Below are 11013 nucleotides of genomic sequence, written 5' to 3' on the forward strand. Positions count from 1 at the left end.
TGAGTTTCAGGTCTTCATCAGGGGCTGTGGCGTAGAAGGTAGGCTAGTAATTGACAAAACCATATTTATTTATTTAATGCCGACGTTTCGACCTGAGTTTCAGGTATTCATCAGGGGTTGTGGCGTAGAAGGTAGGCTAGTAACTGACAAAACCATATTTATTTATTTTATGCCGACGTTTCGACCTGAGTTTCAGGTATTCATCAGGGGTTGTGGCGTGGAAGGTAGGCTAGTAACTGGATATCTACACCTCATTATGAATTTTAAAATATAATGTCTTAAACGAGCACGTGGCTACTTTCTCCAAGGATCTGAGTTCGAATCCGACTGGGCAGAAAATTATTTTCTTCTACACTGTAGCCGTGAGTCAACTCCTGCAGGTTCTGGAGCACTCCTGAGGTCCACCCAGCCTCTTAAATTGGGTACCTCTAATTGGGTAAAAATCTGGCGGTCGAGCGTGATTCTGACAAAATCACTTCCTTGCATAACCGTTGGTCTAGCAACAGTACTTCTTTACAAAGTACTGATCACCTGACCCTTCATGAGTTGTAGCGGTACAGATTTTAATATTATTTTAAACAAGAGTTAATTATTGAATCTAAAGGTTGGGAGTTCTAAAACAAATGCAGCACTAGCGCCCTTTGATTTTTGCCCAAAAATCAACACTCAACGGCCACAAATTCAGGCCAACTTTTCTCAGCCAATCCAAAAAACCTATCAGCACACTAACTAGCTCATAAGCGAATTTGCCATTGTTTAACAAACGTGTACAGGCACCTTTAGTAATTGGTCCTTTGGCTTTCCTTATAAATTTCGAATGTTTTTCGATTAATCAAATCCATTGATTACCTAATCGTCATTTGTACGAAACAGTATACATATATGTATTATAAGTTATTGTATTTAAATGAAAAATAAAGAGTTTTTGAAAATAAATAAAAATAAAAGTAGAAAATAGAAACCTAAATAAATAATGGGTACTGTGGAAATTAAAATAAGAAAAACTCAATATATATATATCACTTTAATGCATTTATCATCTTTATAAAAGTTAAACAGATAAAATATAGAGAAAATAATAATAACTGATAAATAATAGGAGATAACAGACAATTACTTTTTTGATTTATTGCCGTTGACTCATCCACAGCTTGAAAATAAATTGTAATGATTACTTGAAGCTGACGGCAAACGAAGATATTGAATTCCTTGTGCTTAATCATATTAATGAGACACTAAAGGATTAAAGTCGTTATAACATAATTGGTCTCAAATAGATTTATAAATCATGATAATAAAGTTGCACAATATCTGCGGTGGCAAAAAAGTTTTATGACGTCACTGAAAGTTAGTTCATCAAAACTTTAGGCTGGAGGGACATATTTTGAAAAGGGCCTCTACACTTTGCCAAGGGATGGCAAACAAGCGCATATGCAAGCATGTGGATAGGTTATTTCGCTTGATACTGGATCTACACGTTTGGCACTTGCCGCAAATCCAAGACTTTGTAAAAAGGAAGAAACAGAAATCGGTATCCACTCGATTCACTCAACTTTCATTATAAAAAGGAGAAGAATAAAGATTGGCGAAATGAACATCAGCAATGTTGGTTGTAGATGATATAAATTCATATAAATAGTGCTACATAAGTTATAAATTCTACCTTCCTTCCAGAATTTTTATCTGAAACTTTTAAATTTAATTACTTAGACATATAATCTCTTGATAAATATATATTTTTACTAAGTAAATAAAAAATAAACTGCTGCAGTTATTTAACAAGATTTGAAAAAAAGTATTTTCACCTAATCGATAGAATTTTAAAATAAATAGTCTTAAACAATAGTGAATTAATGAATCCAAAGGTTAGGGAAATTTTTTAATTAATTAATACAGAGAGAGCAAAAATTATTAATCTGTTGGCATTCCTAAAACAATGCAAAGGTGTAGATGCAGCACAATCACTCTTTGATTTGTGACCAAAATCGACACCCTGTGGGTCGGCCAAAAGTTCAGGCCAACTTGTACCAGCCCTAAATAACCCATTCATATGTCTGCGCATGTGCGAATTTGCCATTGTTAGGCAAACTTGTGGAGACATCTTGTCAGGTACAACAAGTTATTTCTGGCCAATCAGTTGGGTATCGGTTTTTGGACACAAATCAAAGGGCACTTGTGCTGCATCCATATGTCTGTTTTCGGTTTGCATTGTTTTACAACTGCCAAAAGATAAATATTTGTGCTCTCCATGTTTTAATTAATTAAATAATTTCCTCAACCTTTTGATTTAATAATTAACTCTTGTTTAAGATTGTATATTTTAAAATTCTATAGATTCGGTGTAAATACATTGTTTCAAAACTTTCTAATTAACTGTATTAGTTTATTTTTTTATTTAACATAGCACAAATATGTATTTATGAAGACATATAAAGTTTCCATTAAAGTAATGAACAATTGGGAATCATAATTATGAGAGATAGTTGACCATGGATGACTATACGAGAAGAAGATGGTTGGGGATGCGGTCAAAATGAAACACAAATAAGTTGATGTAACTTATTTAATTGTGCAAACGTTTCGGCCAGAGTTTCAAGCCTTCATCAGAGCTGTTAGCTTGAAATCTAACAGCCAAGTGTGATCAATTGGGAAGAGAAATTTTTTTTTCCTCCTCTTGAGCTCTTGGACAAATAGGTGGTCTGCAGATCCTAACGAGTCAATGATATTTTGCTGACAAATTATTTTTTCAAATATTATAATAAAATAAAACTTTAAAAAAATCAAACACAGCAATAGCCAGTACAGGGGACCTCAAGATGTGATATAAACTTAATGGATCAAAGTCAATGCATATAGATTTAACTAATAAACAAATCAAATATCTGCCAACTCCAATTATGCTTCAAAAATAAATAAGTCCATAAAAAAAACAAAAAAAAAAAACTAATAGGTTTTACAAAAGGATGATGGCGCGGGTGCGGTAAAAAAAATGAAATAGTAATTATACTGTAAGCCGATGACTTGAACCTGCTGGCAAGATCCTTTCAGGTGCTGAAGGAGGCATTTCTGAGGCTAGCTGAAGCAGCAGAAGCAATGGGAATGACGGTTAACCAGGGAAAAACTAAATACATGCGAGCAGGACCTGCTATAGTGGCTGCTATTGGAGGGGAGGTGAAGATAGGTCCATTTACTTTTGAATTTGTTGATCAGTTCACCTATTTAGGCTTAGTGGTCAGAAGCAATAACAGGATCACCCTGTTAAAAGAAAAATTCTGCGCCGAATATTTGGCTGTGTAAAGGTAGACGAGAATTGGAGGAGGCGAACCAACAAGGAGGTCTACGAGCTGTTCGGTGAGGGAGATGTGATAGGGCACATAAGGCTGGGAGGCTGTGCTGGGCTGACCATGTCGTCAGGATGCCAGCGGATGAGATCCCGAGGTTGTTGGACTGTAGGCTGCATTGGACCTGAGGAAGAGGCAGGCCAAGGCTGAGATGGGTGGATGCCATCATCAGGGATTCCAGGGAACTTCTGAGCATCCGCAACTGGAGAGCGGCTGCACAAGACCAAGCTACATGACGAAGACTCATTGAGGAGACCAAATTGGGCTGTAGCGCCATGGATAGATATAGATGGATAGTAATTAAACTATTTATTTTGAGCTAATGTTTGCAGGGCTTCGTTAGGATAAAAAAGATACAAAACTAAAATAATGAAACAATGTAAGAGAATATCATGAAATAAAAGCTAAGATCTAGCTAAAAATGATTTAAAATATATGAAAAATAAATAAAAGGAAATAAATTAAGTAGAAGAAAATTAAAAGTATAAATAAACAAGAATATCCTTTTTAGGCCAGATGAAGCCCTGCAAAGTGGGGCAAAATGTTGGTTCACAACACATAGTTTTTCTACTATTTGAGTTCCTTTGACCACTGAAGGACCATTTTTCTTTAATATTTTACACACGGTCAATGTATGTTGTAAGGTCAGAAATACATAGTGTATTAAATACTTTTTTAAAAATTAGATAAAAGAGAAATAAATATATATAAAAAAAAACACTAGAAAATGGGAAATAAGAATAAAATAAAGACCAAGAAACTAGGAAAATATTTAACAAATTAGGACACCCACCTTTCTGAATGAAGGAAAATGAAAGAATGAGCTAAAGGCAAGGTTATCATACAGGGTAGTGGAGAATTTGAGTTAACAAATGAAATTACATTTGAAAGAAAAAAATATATAATGAGTTTTTAATTTTTATTTTATAAGCAAAACATGTACAACATATTGGTATAAAACATTACATAATATTATAAATAAGATAAATGAAACTTAAATCACAGATGTGATGTCCAACATCAAAATAATCAGAAAGCAAATAATAAATAATAAAATTTTTTTTAAAGAAATGAGTATCATTAAATTACATTAGATCCTACAATACTGTGCAATTATTTCAAGATAAATAGACAATTATATACTTCACACAAAAATCTTCAATAAATTAATCTTTAGAATAAAAAAAAAAAAAAAAGAAGAAAAATATAAATTAAATATTAAATTTATATTTTCATACAAAATTAAAATTTCGGACCATAAAGTATTAATACATGCTCTTAATATTATAAAATGTATTTTGAAATCAGTTATAGAAGTGTTAGCTTGAAAAATATATTGTGATAACAAATAAATTATGAATTTCAAAGTTTTAAATAAATATGAATACCTGTTCCTAAAAAAAAAATTAAATTTAGGTTTAGTGTGGTCTAAACATATACTAACTAAAATAATTAATTTTAAAACAGTGAACATGAAACTAACTCGGGTTGGATGCAAATCCTGAAACTATCAACTAATTTTTTCTTTGAAGTTTAAAAGTTAATTTAAAAAAATTTATAAGCAATACGAGTTCATTGGAATGCCATCAAATAATGCATTTTTTTTTTCTAACTCTAAACATAAATTATGCATAAATATTTTTATAAGGTTTAGTTCGGAATATGTTATTATAATTTGATTATTTAACTCTTGAGGACCATATTTACAGGTCGAATATGAATAATGCATTAATTAATTGAATAACCTTTATGAAATAGTTCTATAATAAAAAAGTTAAGAATGATCTGGAGGAAGAATAAAAAATTAATTCTAGTGAAATAAAACTTCAAACAGCTTAGTAAAATTTAAAAATGCTATGATATTAACAGGGAATAATGTTACACACAAGTGAATAATTTGTAAAATTAAAAACATTGAAAAAATACACATAACACATTATGTGAAATACGAACACATACACTCCGTGTTTACAAAATTGGATAAGACATTATTAAATTGTGGAACTATAAACTTAAACTATACATATGACATTGACTGAAGTTAAATTGAACTTAATCCTATTAATTTGGTAAATATAGAGTAAGAAGTCAGTATTAAAGGCCCATTTCCACGAGTTAATAGCTTTTTTAGATGCTGATAGTTAACATAACCTTGTTAACATTAAAAGGAAGATGGAATGGGTGCGGTCAAAGAAAAAACTAAACTAGTAATAAAACTATTTAATGTTTGCTAATGTTTTGTCCCATGTTCTAGGGCTTCATCGGGACTAAAAAGATACAAACACTTAAATGAGCTAACAATGTTAGAAAATAGATAACAAAAATAAAATCTAACTAAGGTGTGGCTGATTATGATTTAAAATATGTTAATATGTTGTATGTTATATCATAAGCCACACCATAATTAAATTTTATTTTTGTTTTCTTACTTTGTTAATTCATTTAAGAGTTTGTATCTTTTTTAACCCTGATGAAGCCTTGCAACATGGGACGAAACGTTGACTCGCTATTACTTTTGATTTCTTTTCTTTAACTGCACTCGGAATATCTTCTTTTCATTATTACATACCGTCAATCAACGATCTTCCAACCTTGTAAGTAAACAGTTTAAGTTTTTGAATTACGGTGGAACTGATAATTAAACACAACAAACAACTGTAGCCATAGAAGAATAAAAAGAGGTAAGATACAAGTTTATAAGTTATAGATAAGGTTTGTGTTGTGAAGTTATAAGATATGACAGTACACTGTCAAGGCATCTACGTGTAACAGTTAGCTGGAACACATGCGCTGACAGTTGATATTACAATCTAATATCAAGAAAATCCTGATAATAAGATAGTGCTGTTACAAACACAAATTTTATAGTTGAAGCAATAGTATTGGCTGCGACAATTGGCACTATCATTATTTCTGTAACTGTTCAATTTGGGCTTAAATGAAAAATTAATTATATAATTTAAAATAATATATAAAATACATTTTTATATAAAATCTTTTCACTTTTTATAGACTAGTTTTATTATATAAATAAAATAATTTGTATAATAAAACTAGTCTATAAAATCTTTTCACTTTTTATAGACTAGTTTTATTATATAAATAAAATAATTTGTATCCAAGTTGTCTCAAAACACTCTTGATTATTTCTTTAAATGTCCAATGTTTTGGTCAATTCTGCCATCCTCATATCAATTTACACTTAATCCTAAATATAAATTTACACCTCATATCCAACATTTTAAAAACTTTTTATAGGCTACTGCCCAGCTCATTACTGTCAGTTAAATTACCTTATTTTGTCAATTTTCCATTAGTGATAAGTTAATCTGTATTTAAAAGTTTCAAAAATTTAATGGTAAATTGACGAAATAGGGTGATTTAACTGAAATTAATGACTTGGGCAGAATAACCTGCAAAAAGTTTTTAAATTGTTGGATGTTAGGTGTAAATTTATAGAAAAGATTTTCCTTGAGGATGGAGAGATGGGACGTTTAAATAATAACAAAAAGTGTTTTGATACTTAACTTGGATACAAATTATTTTATTTAAACAAACAATTTTTGTATTTAAAATTTGAAGAATATAAGATTATTGAAATTATACATTAACAGAATTCTTCATATATTTTGAGTTGAAAAAACTACCTGATTTATAAATAGGCAAAAAAAAAAATTTAATATAAATATAGAGAACTTTATTTGTATTTATATTAAAAGTAATAGGATTAGTTATCTTCTGTTCTGGATACTAAATCATGTTTACAGAACAAAATTATCTCGAACAGTAATGCAGTATTCAAAATTGATTTTCAACAACTTGATGGGGAGAAGAGTAAAACCTAGTATTTCTCAAACATTTTGACCAGATTTTTCAACTTTTATTGGAAAAGTTAATGAACAGGCGGAGTCAGTAATAAAATATTTTTTTCTTATTTAAGAAGTAAAAAAAAAATTCAAGTTTTTGAATATACCCTGATATACAAAAGTAATGAAAAAAATATCTAAATATGAAATAAATAAATAAAAAGAACTATAATTTTATAATGATGAGTTAATAGTTCACCTATATATGTACTATATATGAGAAGATGGTTGGGGGTGTGGAGAAGAATGAGTAATATGCATGTGACAGCGAATATACACCTTGATAGTGTACTGTCGCACCTTATAACCTCATAACACAATCAAGAGAAGAAGAAGTGATGGGGGTCCACACTCTCAATCATCTTCTCATGTAATCTTATATTCAAAGATTTTTACTTTTTCATTTCATGATTTATCCCATTCTAGAATAATTTGGCGATTTTAATGTTCACTTCCCTATACCTCAAACAGGACATGAAACATGCTCCAATTTAAAAAATAATGTATTTGATACTAGCTTGGCTTGTAAAACACTAAAAATAAATAATACTCAAACCAAATAAAAGGTTGACCTCGGATTCGGAAAAATATTGGTCATTTACGTAAAGCCTAAGAGAAATCTAGCTTTTGACTAATTTCTGCAGATAACACCATCACAAGGCTACCTTCATAACGGTACCAAGACTGACTTTTGTGCTCAGTCTAGAACTAAGTTAATCCCAGATCTAGCAAAGAGTTTATCTATAATATCAATTATATGATAGCAAAAATATGACACAAACAAAAAAGCACTTATAGAATAAAAACTATAGTCCTAAAAATTGTCTAAATAAATAAATAATGTTGAGAGTTCCGCTGACTTTCTTTTCAAATACTCAGATCGTGTCCTCAGTCTTATATTTTCATTTTTCCAATATAGGCACTAAACTTTCAAAGTCTGATGTTCCAAAAAAAAAACTATTAGGAACCAAAATTTGGAATCAAACTCTAGATGTTCATTAGGACTGAATAAACCAGATGTAAAAACGTTTTTCTCATTACATCTCATGAGGTAAGCATTTTTTTTCTCTTCCTAATCTTTATTTGTATTTATTGTATAAAATATTCGGACCGAAAAAGGATGAGTTAACAGGAGAATTTAGAACGCTACACAACACTGAAATGAGGAACTGCACCCGGTAAATATAATTCAGGTTATAGCATTGCGGCGTGTAAGGTTGTGGGACATAGTAACGAGTGGATCCCTAAAATGTTAATAAACATTGAACCGATCGGTAAATGTCTGAGAGGTAGACCGAAGCGTAGATGGGAGGATTGCATCCAGACTGATCTGGTAGGTTTGGGTTTGGATGGGCGTCATTCGGTAGATGTGTACAGCTAGAGATTGGTGGTATCAACATCAAACAGACTTGCTAACCCTTATTATTAATATTTTTTTCTTTTCATTTCCAATTGTTTTAATTTATTACAACATGTCACAATCTCACAAGAGGTGATCATAACCCAAAAAAGGCAATCCTTCCCCGCCCCGTTAAGACCCCCAGGGAGCGATGGTCCTATATCACTTTGGAAATATTAGCTTAAAATGGGAAGAGGAAACTTTAAGATAGTTAAATTGAGCAATATTTAAAAAGTGCCTGAAATTAAAAAACAGCATCAAGTTCATTTTCTTTCAATTTTTATAGTAATTTTTTTCTATTATTTTACAATAGTCAACAATGTTTTTTTTTATTCAGTCCTGATTAAAACCTGTAACATGGATCTAAACGTTGGTTCCTACTAAATGATTTTATTAACTATTTTGACCGCCACCCAATTTATCCCAGCTTTCAATACCTATGTCATCAACTATAAAAAAAAAAAAAATCCAAAAAAAGTTCTATAAGTGAAAAATATTTTTGAATGTATACATTCTTAATCTTGTTCGAGACTTGTTTAATTATTCAATTAAAATAAATTATATCCATAAAGTCCCAACACTCTTAATAAATCATTGGTTAATTAATCATCATCAAGGACAATCTTTAAAGCTACTATCGTTGTTGATAAGTGATTGATTGTAGTGTTTAGATAATTTTCAATTAAAAGTGTTAATATTTAAATTAAAAAGTGACAAATATAGGTTAAATTTTACTAAATTATATTAGACCTGGGCATTATAAGCCAGAAAATTTTTAAGTTAATGTGAACCTGTGACATTATAGTTACGATTGTCCTAGATGATGTCAGGTTGGCCAAAATGTTGGACATTTGAAGTGATTGATAAACAGTATTGGGACTTTAGGGATATATTTTATTGAAAATTATCTAATCACTAATATTAATGATGATAGTAGTTTTAAAATAATTTGTAATTAAAAGAATTTATATTTAATTTAAAAAGTGACAAATATAGGATAATTTCAACTATACTATATTAGAACTTGGGATCATAGCCAGAAAATTGTTAAGAGTTGATGTGAGCCTGTGAAATTATAGTTAAGAATGTCCCTGATGATGCCAGGTTGGCCGAAACTTAGGACATTTGAAGTGATTGACGAAGTTTTGGGGTATAATTTGATTTAATTGAATATTATTTATCAATTAAATAAATTTATTATTTAAAAAAAAATTATATGGACTGTAACAAATATGTTTTGAACATCATTGTTTTTTCTCTATATATACCTAAATGAATTCACTCCTCAGAATTTTTACCAATAATTCTCAAAGGTTGATTTCGATAAAAATACAATAGCCTTTGGTTACGTTGCAAAGATAATAGAAAAATAATAAATAAAATTTAAATGAGATGATTGCATGTTTCTAACTTGGTATATTGTAGCTCAATGTCATAAAATGTAAATTGTAATTCAATTATCTAAGAAAAGTTTAGGATACTCAACATGAATATGTATTTATAGTGTTATTTGTTAATTAATTAAAAATAAAAAGTGAACCCAATTAGATACAAACAAAGCCAAGCAAACAACACAGGGCTTTGATTAAATTTAAAAATTACTTTTGGACTATACCAAGCTATAATCAAAAACCGGATTTTTAAGCAGTTGCATTTTGTCACTTTCTGATACCTCTAAGTCCAAAAAATTCATCGCATCATAATAGAGATATCTCTTGTCTCGACTATCATTGACTGCATACCCGACCATCTTTTCCTCATATTAAATCTAGTCATAAACACTTCATTATACAATATTTTGCAGAATGCCCACATAACTTTTTTAGCTTCGTAGATTTTTTCAAGAATGAAATTTTTTTTTTCAGAGTTACAAGTTATCATAGCTCAAGTGATTTTTTTTTGGCAATTTTTCAATTATTTTTTAGAATAAATTCATCTAGACAAAATGAAAAATTATTATTGTTTATTTCAAAACATTATAAATGCCTTTTGACATTTACATTATGCTTATCCAGAAATGTCAAGATGATATGACTATATCGTTAAGTGTACTAATTTAATTATTGCAAATTGATTGGGATATAAGAGGACGTATCATGGGAAGAGATCATATAATTCTTAAGAATACTTAATTTTTTAGCGCCCAAAAAAAAAAATAAAAGAAAATAGACCAACATAAGTGAAATTTAGAGAGCAGATTTGATGGAGATTCACTTAGTATGATGAAGTTGTTAAGTGAGTACAAGGTTTTTGTTGGCTCTCACCCAAATCGACAATAAACCTCCTGAGTCAAAAATTGGTCAAATTGCATCTAGACGAAAAGAAAAATTTTTATTATTATTTATTTCAAAAATTTATAGATGCCTTTTGGCATATAATGTAAATTTGTTCTTTATTAAAAAACCTC

This window comes from Halyomorpha halys, unplaced genomic scaffold (assembly GCF_000696795.3).
Source record: "Halyomorpha halys isolate HHAL.00 unplaced genomic scaffold, Hhal_1.1 Scaffold92.1, whole genome shotgun sequence".
NCBI classification, from domain to species: domain Eukaryota; kingdom Metazoa; phylum Arthropoda; class Insecta; order Hemiptera; family Pentatomidae; genus Halyomorpha; species Halyomorpha halys.